The sequence below is a fragment of the Melopsittacus undulatus genome, chromosome 5 (assembly GCF_012275295.1).
Source record: "Melopsittacus undulatus isolate bMelUnd1 chromosome 5, bMelUnd1.mat.Z, whole genome shotgun sequence".
Taxonomy (NCBI): domain Eukaryota; kingdom Metazoa; phylum Chordata; class Aves; order Psittaciformes; family Psittaculidae; genus Melopsittacus; species Melopsittacus undulatus.
In genome coordinates this window covers 2,683,563-2,699,092 of record NC_047531.1, presented here as the reverse complement: position 1 = coordinate 2,699,092, position 15,530 = coordinate 2,683,563, and positions in this window count along the sequence as shown.

The window sequence follows — 15,530 nt, the reverse complement described above, 5'->3', positions numbered from 1 at the left end:
AAATATCAGAGAGCTGCACAGCCTGCTGCGGGCTGTGCTGGGGCTCTTGGGCCTTGGGGACCTGCCTGTCCCAGACTGGGGACAGCCTGGCCAGGGGCTCAGGGCCTGGGCCCAGCATGTGGGGCAGCAGCCCCCGGAGCCAGGCGAGCGGCAGCCCAGGACAGCCCCGCTGCAAGGCACCGCCAGCAGCTCCCGAATTGACGCTGAGGCTGCCGGTGTGGGGCAGCTTGAGGAGCTGGAAGCCATGGAGAGCAGCAGCTCTGAGGTAGGGGCTCTTCCGAGTCCCCGGGGCTCCACAGGAGCCCTGGAGCTCTGGCCGCAGCATCCTCTCCATCCCTCCCTTCCTCACTCCTGCCCGCGGCTGGGAACCCTGTCCACACCTCAGGCACCAGAGAGGCACCGTAAGGACCTCAGGGGCTTCATCTCCTCTTCCAGTCTCCTTGGCTCGGCCCAGGGCTAAACCCAGACCTGGGGGGGACTGGAGAGGAGCCTCACCCTGCACGGCACTGACCTGCTCAGGCGCAGGCTTTTCCCGGGTGTCCCAAGGGGCAGGGCTGGGGACCCAGGACCTGGTGTGCAGGGACCATCCCCTGGGGCTCAACCCCCACCGCCCTCCTCTCCTAGGATGTGGCTGTGTCCCAGGCTCTCCCGGAGGGGATCGGCAGCATGAGCGAGGCAGTCGGGAAGGGGCTTGACTTGCTGAGCTGCTGCTGGGGTCCCTGCTGCCCTCGCCCCCTCCCTGCGTAACCCTGCGTCCATCACCCTGCGGCCCCGGGTGCCGCCCAGCGAGGGAGGAGTGGGAAGGGGGTCCCAAGCAGGAAGTGTGAGAGCTCAGCTCGGGGCGGCTGAGGACAGAGCTGGGGACAGTGCGGGGATCCCTGGCTCTGCCCTTGCTGCTGCACCTCTGTCCACAAACCTGCTCCCCTTTGCTGCCTCTTCCCAAGAGGACACCAGAGCCCACTCTGCCTCCACCGAGCTCTCCACTTCGGACACGGACACCCTGCACGGGGCAAGCTCAGCGCTGAGTCTCAAGGAACCAGGGACACAACGTGCAGCCCCTACCACTCAGTGCTCCAGCTCCACAAGGAGGTCTGCAAGGCACAATGTTCAAGCCAACATCTCTCAGAGAAGGGCTGGAGGTGCTGACCGTGAGGACAGGGCTGTACAGCGAATGTCTTGTCCCGCTGCCACCCAGGCCGGCAGCACAGAGGAATGGCCTGGAGCTGCTGTCGCCAAGGCCGAGACTCCACGGAGAAAGTCTTGGCCTGTTCCCAGCCAGACCAGGAGCCCATGGATGCGTCCCAAAAGAAAGGTTTCCTGGGCAGACCCCCAGGGAGCAGGGACACAGCCGATAGCCCCGGGCTCCAGTGTGAATCCCGGCGCCGTGGGGGTGTCCTGGTGGGGGGAATCCTCAGTCTCCAGCAGTTCCTCTACCTCGTCCATGGATACCGAGGAGGCTGAGTTCGAGGCTCTTCACACCGCCTATGATCACCTCAGGCAGCGGGCGGATGTGGGCACATGTATGGAGCTATGATATTATGGGCATTACAGAAACATGGTGGGATGGCTCCTGTGACTGGAGTGTTGGAATGGAAGGATACAGGCTTTTTAGGAAAGACAGGCCTGGTAGGAGGGGAGGGGGAGTTGCTCTTTATGTTAGGGACAGGCTGGAGAGTGGAACTCTGTCTGGGGACAGCTGAGCAGTCAACAGAGAGTTTGTGGGTCAGGGTTAAAGGGAGAACAGCTGCATGGAGACCTCAGAGCAGCCTTCCAGTATCTGAAGGGGGCCTACAGGGATGCTGGGGAGGGACTATGTAGTGATAGGACAAGGGGTAACGCGTTAAAACTCAAACAGTGGAAGTTTGGATATAAGAAAGGAATTCTTTACTGTGAGGGTGGTGAGGCACTGGAATGGGTTGCCCAGGGAGGTTGTGAATGCTCCATCCCTGGCAGTGTTCAAGGCCAGGTTGGATGAAGCCTTGGGTGCCATGGTTTAGTGTGAGGTGTCCCTGCCCATGGCAGGGGGGTTGGAACTGGATGATCTTAAGGTCCTTTCCAACCCTAACTATTCTATGATTCTAATCCCAAAGCATCTCTCCTGCCCAGAGCAGATATTGGGATGCTGAGGCAGCTGTGTTATAAATGACAGAAAATCCCATTCAAAATTAATAGCTTCTAGAATAAAGTACAAAGAAAAATTAATATGAAATGAAAGTACTTCACGGAATTCCAGACCCTTCCCCACCAAGGCAGCGGCACCGATTCCCTCCCATCCCCCGGCGGGTCCCGCTCCCGTCTGCCTCAGGCGCCCCCCTCACACTCCTGAGGTAACCCCTCACGCGCCCCCTCTTCCCGCCCACCCGCCCCTGAGGTGGGGGCACGAGCCCGGCGCGTGCAGCGCCCCCCCCCCCGCGGGGTCCTTGGAACCCCCTGAAGCCCCTCAAGCGGCTGTGAGCGATGGGCGCTGTAGAGCAGCGGGCGGCACAGGCACGGGAGAGCAGCGGAGAGCACAGGCACTGCTCGGGCACCCGCAGGCAGCACGCACCGCTCCGGCCAGCGGCAACACGCGAGGGCTGCTTGATCTCTGCGTCTCTGCCACCCCCGGGCTGAGGGCTCAGCCCCTGGCACAGCACTGAAAGGTCAGCCTGGAGCAGCAGCTCCTCCGGCCTGGCTCTGACTGCTGGCACTGGCCATTAACTGCATGGATGGGACCGGTTCACACCGCACCTGCCTGGCAGTGCTGTGAAAAGCAACTGCATCCAACTGTTCCCCATCAGGAACCCAAAAGCTGACATCAGTGGCTGCCGCAGGTGTGGTGCTGCAGGAGGGGTGCTGGGGCAGGAGGAAGGCCGCCGGCTGCCCGCTGTCTCTGCTGCCCACAGGGCAGACTCCCGTTGGCAAACGCCGCAGCAGCCATGGCACCGCTCAGCCTATTTCAGCTGCTGGACGTTGCTGTCAGCCCATCCGATGGAGGACGTGTAAATATCAGAGAGCTGCACAGCCTGCTGCGGGCTGTGCTGGGGCTCTTGGGCCTTGGGGACCTGCCTGTCCCAGACTGGGGACAGCCTGGCCAGGGGCTCAGGGTCTGGGCCCAGCATGTGGGGCAGCAGCCCCCGGAGCCAGGCGAGCGGCAGCCCAGGACAGCCCCGCTGCAAGGCACCGCCAGCAGCTCCCAAATTGACGCCGAGGCTGCCGGTGTGGGGCAGCTTGAGGATCTGGAAGCCATGGAGAGCAGCAGCTCTGAGGTAGGGGCTCTCCCGAGTCCCCGGGGCTCCACAGGAGCCCTGGAGCTCTGGCCGCAGCATCCTCTCCATCCCTCCCTTCCCCACTCCTGCCCACAGATGGGAACCCTGTCCACACCTCAGGCACCAGAGAGGCACCGTAAGGACCTCAGGGGCTTCATCTCCTCTTCCAGTCTCCTTGGCTCGGCCCAGGGCTAAACCCAGACCTGGGGGGGACTGGAGAGGAGCCTCACCCTGCACGGCACTGACCTGCTCCCCAAAGTGTCCTGTGTCCTGCATGACCCAGGGAACTACAGAGCACTCAGTCTCACCTCCATGCCTGGCAAAATCTCGGAGCAGCTTCTCCTGGAAGGGCACACTAAGGCCCATGAAAAACAACCAGGTGCTTGCTGACAGCCAGCAGGGCTTCACTAGGGGGAAATCCTGCCTGACCTATCTGGTGGCTTTCTATGATGGGCTATGGAACTGACGGATGTGGAGCAGTTGATGTCATCTCCCTGGGCTTGTGCAAAGCGTTCGACACTGTCCCACACGACATCCTTGTCTCTTGATTCAGAGAAAACTGCAGGAACAAACTCACTAACAAGGTTTTCAAGCTGACAAGCAGGTATTCTTTATTGCAACTCCAGGAGACACGGGGGATAGCTCCTCCTAACATGTGTCTCCCTATTGCTACACAAGCCATCGTTGTATAGTCCCTGGGCACACATACATATTCATGGGCTACGTATGGATTACATCATTTTTCAGAAAGCTCCCTGCATGCGTACACAAACGTGGTGGTCTCTGAGGGGCGTTTACTTCTTCCAACGATCTTCATCACTTCTGGCAGCCTTTGAAGCACGTGCACTAGGTGCTTATACCAGTTTAACTGGTTCATTAGCACCAGAGACATCATAATCCTCCTGTCCTCCTACTTCTCAGTTAGTTTAACTGTAGCCCATCCTGGACACCTACCATCCCCAGATACTCCTTATCCCTGCATCCTGTTCTTCTAGACTGGTTTTCTTAAAACTATGTCACCTCTACCGATGTCTCTTGTACAAGAATCCTCAGGATGTTCTCCAGCTGTACTCTGTTGGTTTTTTCTATGTACCACGCACCTCAGTAATTTTCCATTGCTACTGTTACAAAGCCATCAGATTTAACATTACTTAAAACTGATTCTAAAGGTTTATATATTCCATCTTGTAATTTTGTGCCCCCCCTTGTCTCATTATCTACTGCATGCTGGAGGTAAGAAACAAACTGCATTTATGGCTCTTCCCTGCCTTGCCGGATACTTGTGAACACTTTTGACATCTTTCCCGTATCCGGGACCTTCAGCATAGCTTGGAGAGCGAAGTGGGCTGATGCCGTAGAATTTCCAGAGCCAAACAGGCTTGCAGTTGTGGGGTTGTTATGGGTGCTTCCCCCATAAGCTCTGGAAGGCCTGTTCCTGCCAAATGTTCAAGGGCAGAGGCATCGCAAGCCCCTCGCCAATGCACCTTGAAGTGCATTGCACTTTGTATGAGTGTAAACATTAAATCAGCCAGAGCCAATGTATCAAAAGGAGTCATGAGTTTGCCTTTCGTGGCTGTTTATAATCAGCTTCTTGTAAAAGATGAGGCTATGCCATATTGCATTGTGGCTTTTCTAAGCTCCTTTAGCAGTTCCCAGCACATTGACTCCCATGTGTTAGGTGCCTGACTGCAAACAACTACAGGGAACGTTAAATTCAACAGCTCCCCTTCAGCTGTGACTGGCATTGAAGAGGCCCCAGCGAGCAGCAGGATCATAGTCCCCTGTCTCTGTCAAGAACTTTTGCCATGCAGGAAGGACAGAGGCAGTGCTGGCGGTCGGTGCAGACTCTACAGGCTCCATGGGAGGGTCAGGCCTAGAGGCTTTAGTGGAAGCCAGCGCACCTGCAGTGGCTGGAGCTGCTGTCGCTCCATTAGGGTCATCGGTATGACAATGCACCTGCTTCAACGCCTCATATATTAAATGCCAAGCTGTCATTAACGGCACCGCTCTGCTATCCCCTCGAGAAGCAGCATCCCATAGTTTTTCCTTTCCTTGTTCCCAAATGCATAATTGGAAGGCCATAGCAGAATGTGCAGTCAGCCCTTGTCCCTTTAACCAGGATAGAAGGGATTGAACCGGCTTTTCATCCTATTGCTGAGGTGAGCAGCTCGAGAGAGGCCTTCAGCACCGGAGCTCAGCGCCCAGGAGCCTCAGCTCAGAGCGGCAGCACCCACCCAGGGAGCCTCAAGTCCTCCCCGGGCCTCGCCCAGGAGCCGGCACCTCCGCTGGGGCGAGCAGGGACCCACGGGGGGAGAGCCAGAAGGGGCAGCTCTGGCCCTGAGGGCATGAAAACCGGCGCAGGGAGAGCGAGAGACTGGGGGGGCAAACGGGGAGGGTTGAGGCAGTTTGTAGGCAAGCGGGATGGGCAGCACTCCCCTCATGGCCGCAGCCTGCTCTGGGAGCTCTCCCCTCATGGCCGCAGCCTGCTCTGGGAGCTCTCCCCTCATGGCCGCAGCCTGCTCTGGGAGCTCTCCCCTCATGGCCGCAGCCTGCTCTGGGAGCTCTCCCCTCATGGCCGCAGCCTGCTCTGGGAGCTCTCCCCTCATGGCCGCAGCCTGCTCTGGGAGCTCTCCCCTCATGGCCGCAGCCTGCTCTGGGAGCTCTCCCCTCATGGCCGCAGCCTGCTCTGGGAGCTCTCCCCTCATGGCCGCAGCCTGCTCTGGGAGCTCTCCCCTCATGGCCGCAGCCTGCTCTGGGAGCTCTCCCCTCATGGCCGCAGCCTGCTCTGGGAGCTCTCCCCTCATGGCCGCAGCCTGCTCTGGGAGCTCTCCCCTCATGGCCGCAGCCTGCTCTGGGAGCTCTCCCCTCATGGCCGCAGCCTGCTCTGGGAGCTCTCCCCTCATGGCCGCAGCCGCTCTGGGACCACTCCCCTCATGGCCGCAGCCGCTCTGGAACCACTCCCCTCATGGCCGCAGCCGCTCTGGGACCACTCCCCTCATGGCCGCAGCCGCTCTGGGACCACTCCCCTCACGGCCGCAGCCGCTCTGGGAGCTCTCCCCTCACGGCCGCAGCCTGCTCTGGGAGCTCTCCCCTCATGGCCGCAGCCGCTCTGGGACCACTCCCCTCATGGCCGCAGCCGCTCTGGGAGCTCTCCCCTCATGGCCGCAGCCGCTCTGGGAGCTCTCCCCTCATGGCCCCGGCGGTGCCCAGCGCAGGCACCCGGACAGAGCCGAGGAGAGGGGAGGCTGCAGGGCAGAGCTCGGGGTGTAGAGAGCGCCTGCGCTGGGCTGGGCAGGGAACGGGGCCCGATGGGCAGGGCTGCACTCGGTGCTCCCTGGTGCAGGTCCTGCTGCTGCAGGGCTGAGCTGCGGACGCCATTAACGGACTGCAGGGTGTCAGGGGAGCTGAGAGGGAGCAGGACTGCTTGCTGCAGGCCCAGGCTGTGCAGGGGCTTCAAGCATCCCCTGAAGCTCATGGAGGAAAGAAGGAGGCCGTTAACGAGGGAAGCTGGGAACTAGTAACAACAAAACCAACACAAACAGGAGGAAGAGGGCAGTTAAAAGCAAGGGGCTTCCTCCTGAGTGTGCTGTACCCACCCAGAGCTGCTTTGCTGTCCTGCAGGGGGCTGATGAGGAAACGCACTCACACCAGAACACCCGGCTGGGGCACTGGTACAGAAGATCTCTACTGGTGCCGCCAGGAAAAAGCGGCAGGTTGTAGTAGTAGGGGACTCTGCCTTGAAAGGGACAGAAGCGCTCATGTGTCGGCCTGACCCGGTCGCAAGGGAGGTGTGTTGCCTACCTGGGGCACGGATCAGGGATGTTGTGGAGAGGCTGCCTGCTCTAGTAAGCCCCACGGACTATTACCCACTTCTAGTGATACATGTGGGTGCTAGGGATATAGATAGTAGTGGCCTAGAGAACATAAAGGACTACAGAGCTCTGGCAGAGGTGGTCAGGGGTTCTGGAGCTCAGGCTGTCCCTGACACATGTGAGGACCTTCCAAAGGCAAGGAGGATTGGACAGGTCAATAAATGGTTAAAGTGGTGTCATAGTCAAGGGTTTGGGTGTCTTGGACTTAGGGCCCACATTTGTAGGCCAGGCCTACTGGGGTCTGGTGGAACTGCTCTGATAAAGAAAGGGAAGAGTGGTTTTGCTGGGAGGCTTGCCAGGCTGGTCAAGAATGCTTTAAACTAGATGTGTTGGGGGAGGGGAGCATCATTCCATCCCAACACACCCAGGCACTTGCCAGCACCTGTAATAAATACTCTGAGCAATGTAGTGATATTCCAGCCGCTCCAGCCACTGAGCCGGCTTCATTTGGAGCTCGGCTCAGACGCCTCTGTACAAACGCCCGTAGCATGGGGAATAAACAAGAGGAATTGGAGATGGGGGCACATCTCCGGGGCTATGATATAATGGGCATCACAGAAACATGGTGGGATGGCTCCTGTGACTGGATTGTTGGAATGGAAGGATACAGGCTTTTTAGGAAAGACAGGCCTGGTAGGAGGGGAGGGGGAGTTGCTCTTTATGTTAGGGACAGGCTGGAGAGTGGAACTCTGTCTGGGGACAGCTGAGCAGTCAACAGAGAGTTTGTGGGTCAGGGTTAAAGGGAGAACAGCTGCATGGAGACCCTAACCCTAACCCTGCCCGGAACATATACTGGGATGCTGAGGCAGCTGTGTTATAAATGACAGAAAATCCCATTCAAAATTAATAGCTTCTAGAATAAATTACAAAGAAAAATTAATATGAAATAAAAGTACTTCACGGAATTCCAGACCCTTCCCCACCAAAACGACGGCACCGACCCCCCCCCCCCCTCCGGCTTGAGGCAATTACAGACCTTTCCCCACCAAGATAACGGCATCGACTCCCATGCGTCCTGAGGCAATTCCAGACCCTTCCCCACCAAAACGAAGGCACCGACCCCCCCCCCCACCCCGGCTTGAGGCAATTCCAGACCCTTCCCCACCAAGGCAGCGGCACCGATTCCCTCCCATCCCCCGGCGGGTCCCGCTCCCGTCTGCCTCAGGCGCCCCCCTCACACTCCTGAGGTAACCCCTCACGCGCCCCCTCTTCCCGCCCACCCGCCCCTGAGGTGGGGGCACGAGCCCGGCGCGTGCAGCGCCCCCCCCACCCCCCCCCCCCCCGCGGGGTCCTTGGAACCCCCTGAAGCCCCTCTAGCGGCTGTGAGCGATGGGCGCTGTAGAGCAGCGGGCGGCACAGGCACGGGAGAGCAGCGGAGAGCACAGGCACTGCTCGGGCACCCGCAGGCAGCACGCACCGCTCCGGCCAGCGGCAACACGCGAGGGCTGCTTGATCTCTGCGTCTCTGCCACCCCCGGGCTGAGGGCTCAGCCCCTGGCACAGCACTGAAAGGTCAGCCTGGAGCAGCAGCTCCTCCGGCCTGGCTCTGACTGCTGGCACTGGCCATTAACTGCATGGATGGGACCGGTTCACACCGCACCTGCCTGGCAGTGCTGTGAAAAGCAACTGCATCCAACTGTTCCCCATCAGGAACCCAAAAGCTGACATCAGTGGCTGCCGCAGGTGTGGTGCGGCAGGAGGGGTGCTGGGGCAGGAGGAAGGCCGCCGGCTGCCCGCTGTCTCTGCTGCCCACAGGGCAGACTCCCGTTGGCAAACGCCGCAGCAGCCATGGCACCGCTCAGCCTATTTCAGCTGCTGGACGTTGCCGTCAGCCCATCCGATGGAGGACGTGTAAATATCAGAGAGCTGCACAGCCTGCTGCGGGCTGTGCTGGGGCTCTTGGGCCTTGGGGACCTGCCTGTCCCAGACTGGGGACAGCCTGGCCAGGGGCTCAGGGCCTGGGCCCAGCATGTGGGGCAGCAGCCCCCGGAGCCAGGCGAGCGGCAGCCCAGGACAGCCCCGCTGCAAGGCACCGCCAGCAGCTCCCGAATTGACGCTGAGGCTGCCGGTGTGGGGCAGCTTGAGGAGCTGGAAGCCATGGAGAGCAGCAGCTCTGAGGTAGGGGCTCTTCCGAGTCCCCGGGGCTCCACAGGAGCCCTGGAGCTCTGGCTGCAGCATCCTCTCCATCCCTCCCTTCCTCACTCCTGCCCGCGGCTGGGAACCCTGTCCACACCTCAGGCACCAGAGAGGCACCGTAAGGACCTCAGGGGCTTCATCTCCTCTTCCAGTCTCCTTGGCTCGGCCCAGGGCTAAACCCAGACCTGGGGGGGACTGGAGAGGAGCCTCACCCTGCACGGCACTGACCTGCTCAGGCGCAGGCTTTTCCCGGGTGTCCCAAGGGGCAGGGCTGGGGACCCAGGACCTGGTGTGCAGGGACCATCCCCTGGGGCTCAACCCCCACCGCCCTCCTCTCCTAGGATGTGGCTGTGTCCCAGGCTCTCCCGGAGGGGATCGGCAGCATGAGCGAGGCAGTCGGGAAGGGGCTTGACTTGCTGAGCTGCTGCTGGGGTCCCTGCTGCCCTCGCCCCCTCCCTGCGTAACCCTGCGTCCATCACCCTGCGGCCCTGGGTGCCGCCCAGCGAGGGAGGAGTGGGAAGGGGGTCCCAAGCAGGAAGTGTGAGAGCTCAGCTCGGGGCGGCTGAGGACAGAGCTGGGGACAGTGCGGGGATCCCTGGCTCTGCCCTTGCTGCTGCACCTCTGTCCACAAACCTGCTCCCCTTTGCTGCCTCTTCCCAAGAGGACACCAGAGCCCACTCTGCCTCCACCGAGCTCTCCACTTCGGACACGGACACCCTGCACGGGGCAAGCTCAGCGCTGAGTCTCAAGGAACCAGGGACACAACGTGCAGCCCCTACCACTCAGTGCTCCAGCTCCACAAGGAGGTCTGCAAGGCACAATGTTCAAGCCAACATCTCTCAGAGAAGGGCTGGAGGTGCTGACCGTGAGGACAGGGCTGTACAGCGAATGTCTTGTCCCGCTGCCACCCAGGCCGGCAGCACAGAGGAATGGCCTGGAGCTGCTGTCGCCAAGGCCGAGACTCCACGGAGAAAGTCTTGGCCTGTTCCCAGCCAGACCAGGAGCCCATGGATGCGTCCCAAAAGAAAGGTTTCCTGGGCAGACCCCCAGGGAGCAGGGACACAGCCGATAGCCCCGGGCTCCAGTGTGAATCCCGGCGCCGTGGGGGTGTCCTGGTGGGGGGAATCCTCAGTCTCCAGCAGTTCCTCTACCTCGTCCATGGATACCGAGGAGGCTGAGTTCGAGGCTCTTCACACCGCCTATGATCACCTCAGGCAGCGGGCGGATGTGGGCACATGTATGGAGCTATGATATTATGGGCATTACAGAAACATGGTGGGATGGCTCCTGTGACTGGAGTGTTGGAATGGAAGGATACAGGCTTTTTAGGAAAGACAGGCCTGGTAGGAGGGGAGGGGGAGTTGCTCTTTATGTTAGGGACAGGCTGGAGAGTGGAACTCTGTCTGGGGACAGCTGAGCAGTCAACAGAGAGTTTGTGGGTCAGGGTTAAAGGGAGAACAGCTGCATGGAGACCTCAGAGCAGCCTTCCAGTATCTGAAGGGGGCCTACAGGGATGCTGGGGAGGGACTATGTAGTGATAGGACAAGGGGTAACGCGTTAAAACTCAAACAGTGGAAGTTTGGATATAAGGAAGGAATTCTTTACTGTGAGGGTGGTGAGGCACTGGAATGGGTTGCCCAGGGAGGTTGTGAATGCTCCATCCCTGGCAGTGTTCAAGGCCAGGTTGGATGAAGCCTTGGGTGCCATGGTTTAGTGTGAGGTGTCCCTGCCCATGGCAGGGGGGTTGGAACTGGATGATCTTAAGGTCCTTTCCAACCCTAACTATTCTATGATTCTAATCCCAAAGCATCTCTCCTGCCCAGAGCAGATATTGGGATGCTGAGGCAGCTGTGTTATAAATGACAGAAAATCCCATTCAAAATTAATAGCTTCTAGAATAAAGTACAAAGAAAAATTAATATGAAATGAAAGTACTTCACGGAATTCCAGACCCTTCCCCACCAAGGCAGCGGCACCGATTCCCTCCCATCCCCCGGCGGGTCCCGCTCCCGTCTGCCTCAGGCGCCCCCCTCACACTCCTGAGGTAACCCCTCACGCGCCCCCTCTTCCCGCCCACCCGCCCCTGAGGTGGGGGCACGAGCCCGGCGCGTGCAGCGCCCCCCCCCCCGCGGGGTCCTTGGAACCCCCTGAAGCCCCTCAAGCGGCTGTGAGCGATGGGCGCTGTAGAGCAGCGGGCGGCACAGGCACGGGAGAGCAGCGGAGAGCACAGGCACTGCTCGGGCACCCGCAGGCAGCACGCACCGCTCCGGCCAGCGGCAACACGCGAGGGCTGCTTGATCTCTGCGTCTCTGCCACCCCCGGGCTGAGGGCTCAGCCCCTGGCACAGCACTGAAAGGTCAGCCTGGAGCAGCAGCTCCTCCGGCCTGGCTCTGACTGCTGGCACTGGCCATTAACTGCATGGATGGGACCGGTTCACACCGCACCTGCCTGGCAGTGCTGTGAAAAGCAACTGCATCCAACTGTTCCCCATCAGGAACCCAAAAGCTGACATCAGTGGCTGCCGCAGGTGTGGTGCTGCAGGAGGGGTGCTGGGGCAGGAGGAAGGCCGCCGGCTGCCCGCTGTCTCTGCTGCCCACAGGGCAGACTCCCGTTGGCAAACGCCGCAGCAGCCATGGCACCGCTCAGCCTATTTCAGCTGCTGGACGTTGCTGTCAGCCCATCCGATGGAGGACGTGTAAATATCAGAGAGCTGCACAGCCTGCTGCGGGCTGTGCTGGGGCTCTTGGGCCTTGGGGACCTGCCTGTCCCAGACTGGGGACAGCCTGGCCAGGGGCTCAGGGTCTGGGCCCAGCATGTGGGGCAGCAGCCCCCGGAGCCAGGCGAGCGGCAGCCCAGGACAGCCCCGCTGCAAGGCACCGCCAGCAGCTCCCAAATTGACGCCGAGGCTGCCGGTGTGGGGCAGCTTGAGGATCTGGAAGCCATGGAGAGCAGCAGCTCTGAGGTAGGGGCTCTCCCGAGTCCCCGGGGCTCCACAGGAGCCCTGGAGCTCTGGCCGCAGCATCCTCTCCATCCCTCCCTTCCCCACTCCTGCCCACAGATGGGAACCCTGTCCACACCTCAGGCACCAGAGAGGCACCGTAAGGACCTCAGGGGCTTCATCTCCTCTTCCAGTCTCCTTGGCTCGGCCCAGGGCTAAACCCAGACCTGGGGGGGACTGGAGAGGAGCCTCACCCTGCACGGCACTGACCTGCTCCCCAAAGTGTCCTGTGTCCTGCATGACCCAGGGAACTACAGAGCACTCAGTCTCACCTCCATGCCTGGCAAAATCTCGGAGCAGCTTCTCCTGGAAGGGCACACTAAGGCCCATGAAAAACAACCAGGTGCTTGCTGACAGCCAGCAGGGCTTCACTAGGGGGAAATCCTGCCTGACCTATCTGGTGGCCTTCTATGATGGGCTATGGAACTGACGGATGTGGAGCAGTTGATGTCATCTCCCTGGGCTTGTGCAAAGCGTTCGACACTGTCCCACACGACATCCTTGTCTCTTGATTCAGAGAAAACTGCAGGAACAAACTCACTAACAAGGTTTTCAAGCTGACAAGCAGGTATTCTTTATTGCAACTCCAGGAGACACGGGGGATAGCTCCTCCTAACGTGTGTCTCCCTATTGCTACACAAGCCATCGTTGTTTAGTTCCTGGGCACACATACATATTCATGGGCTACGTATGGATTACATCATTTTTCAGAAAGCTCCCTGCATGCGTACACAAACGTGGTGGTCTCTGAGGGGCGTTTACTTCTTCCAACGATCTTCATCACTTCTGGCAGCCTTTGAAGCACGTGCACTAGGTGCTTATACCAGTTTAACTGGTTCATTAGCACCAGAGACATCATAATCCTCCTGTCCTCCTACTTCTCAGTTAGTTTAACTGTAGCCCATCCTGGACACCTACCATCCCCAGATACTCCTTATCCCTGCATCCTGTTCTTCTAGACTGGTTTTCTTAAAACTATGTCACCTCTACCGATGTCTCTTGTACAAGAATCCTCAGGATGTTCTCCAGCTGTACTCTGTTGGTTTTTTCTATGTACCACGCACCTCAGTAATTTTCCATTGCTACTGTTACAAAGCCATCAGATTTAACATTACTTAAAACTGATTCTAAAGGTTTATATATTCCATCTTGTAATTTTGTGCCCCCCCTTGTCTCATTATCTACTGCATGCTGGAGGTAAGAAACAAACTGCATTTATGGCTCTTCCCTGCCTTGCCGGATACTTGTGAACACTTTTGACATCTTTCCCGTATCCGGGACCTTCAGCATAGCTTGGAGAGCGAAGTGGGCTGATGCCGTAGAATTTCCAGAGCCAAACAGGCTTGCAGTTGTGGGGTTGTTATGGGTGCTTCCCCCATAAGCTCTGGAAGGCCTGTTCCTGCCAAATGTTCAAGGGCAGAGGCATTGCAAGCCCCTCGCCAATGCACCTTGAAGTGCATTGCACTTTGTATGAGTGTAAACATTAAATCAGCCAGAGCCAATGTATCAAAAGGAGTCATGAGTTTGCCTTTCGTGGCTGTTTATAATCAGCTTCTTGTAAAAGATGACGCTATGCCATATTGCATTGTGGCTTTTCTAAGCTCCTTTAGCAGTTCCCAGCACATTGACTCCCATGTGTTAGGTGCCTGACTGCAAACAACTACAGGGAACGTTAAATTCAACAGCTCCCCTTCAGCTGTGACTGGCATTGAAGAGGCCCCAGCGAGCAGCAGGATCATAGTCCCCTGTCTCTGTCAAGAACTTTTGCCATGCAGGAAGGACAGAGGCAGTGCTGGCGGTCGGTGCAGACTCTACAGGCTCCATGGGAGGGTCAGGCCTAGAGGCTTTAGTGGAAGCCAGCGCACCCGCAGTGGCTGGAGCTGCTGTCGCTCCATTAGGGTCATCGGTATGACAATGCACCTGCTTCAACGCCTCATATATTAAACGCCAAGCTGTCATTAACGGCACCGCTCTGCTATCCCCTCGAGAAGCAGCATCCCATAGTTTTTCCTTTCCTTGTTCCCAAATGCATAATTGGAAGGCCATAGCAGAATGTGCAGTCAGCCCTTGTCCCTTTAACCAGGATAGAAGGGATTGAACCGGCTTTTCATCCTATTGCTGAGGTGAGCAGCTCGAGAGAGGCCTTCAGCACCGGAGCTCAGCGCCCAGGAGCCTCAGCTCAGAGCGGCAGCACCCACCCAGGGAGCCTCAAGTCCTCCCCGGGCCTCGCCCAGGAGCCGGCACCTCCGCTGGGGCGAGCAGGGACCCACGGGGGGAGAGCCAGAAGGGGCAGCTCTGGCCCTGAGGGCATGAAAACCGGCGCAGGGAGAGCGAGAGACTGGGGGGGCAAACGGGGAGGGTTGAGGCAGTTTGTAGGCGAGCGGGATGGGCAGCACTCCCCTCATGGCCGCAGCCACTCTGGGAGCTCTCCCCTCATGGCCACAACCGCTCTGGGAGCTCTCCCCTCATGGCCGCAGCCGCTCTGGGAGCTCTCCCCTCATGGCCGCAGCCTGCTCTGGGAGCTCTCCCCTCATGGCCGCAGCCTGCTCTGGGAGCTCTCCCCTCATGGCCGCAGCCTGCTCTGGGAGCTCTCCCCTCATGGCCGCAGCCTGCTCTGGGAGCTCTCCCCTCATGGCCGCAGCCTGCTCTGGGAGCTCTCCCCTCATGGCCGCAGCCTGCTCTGGGAGCTCTCCCCTCATGGCCGCAGCCTGCTCTGGGAGCTCTCCCCTCATGGCCGCAGCCTGCTCTGGGAGCTCTCCCCTCATGGCCGCAGCCTGCTCTGGGAGCTCTCCCCTCATGGCCGCAGCCTGCTCTGGGAGCTCTCCCCTCATGGCCGCAGCCTGCTCTGGGAGCTCTCCCCTCATGGCCGCAGCCTGCTCTGGGAGCTCTCCCCTCATGGCCGCAGCCTGCTCTGGGAGCTCTCCCCTCATGGCCGCAGCCTGCTCTGGGAGCTCTCCCCTCATGGCCGCAGCCTGCTCTGGGAGCTCTCCCCTCATGGCCGCAGCCTGCTCTGGGAGCTCTCCCCTCATGGCCGCAGCCTGCTCTGGGAGCTCTCCCCTCATGGCCGCAGCCTGCTCTGGGAGCTCTCCCCTCATGGCCGCAGCCTGCTCTGGGAGCTCTCCCCTCATGGCCGCAGCCTGCTCTGGGAGCTCTCCCCTCATGGCCGCAGCCTGCTCTGGGAGCTCTCCCCTCATGGCCGCAGCCTGCTCTGGGAGCTCTCCCCTCATGGCCGCAGCCTGCTCTGGGAGCTCTCCCCTCATGGCCGCAGCCTGCTCTGGGA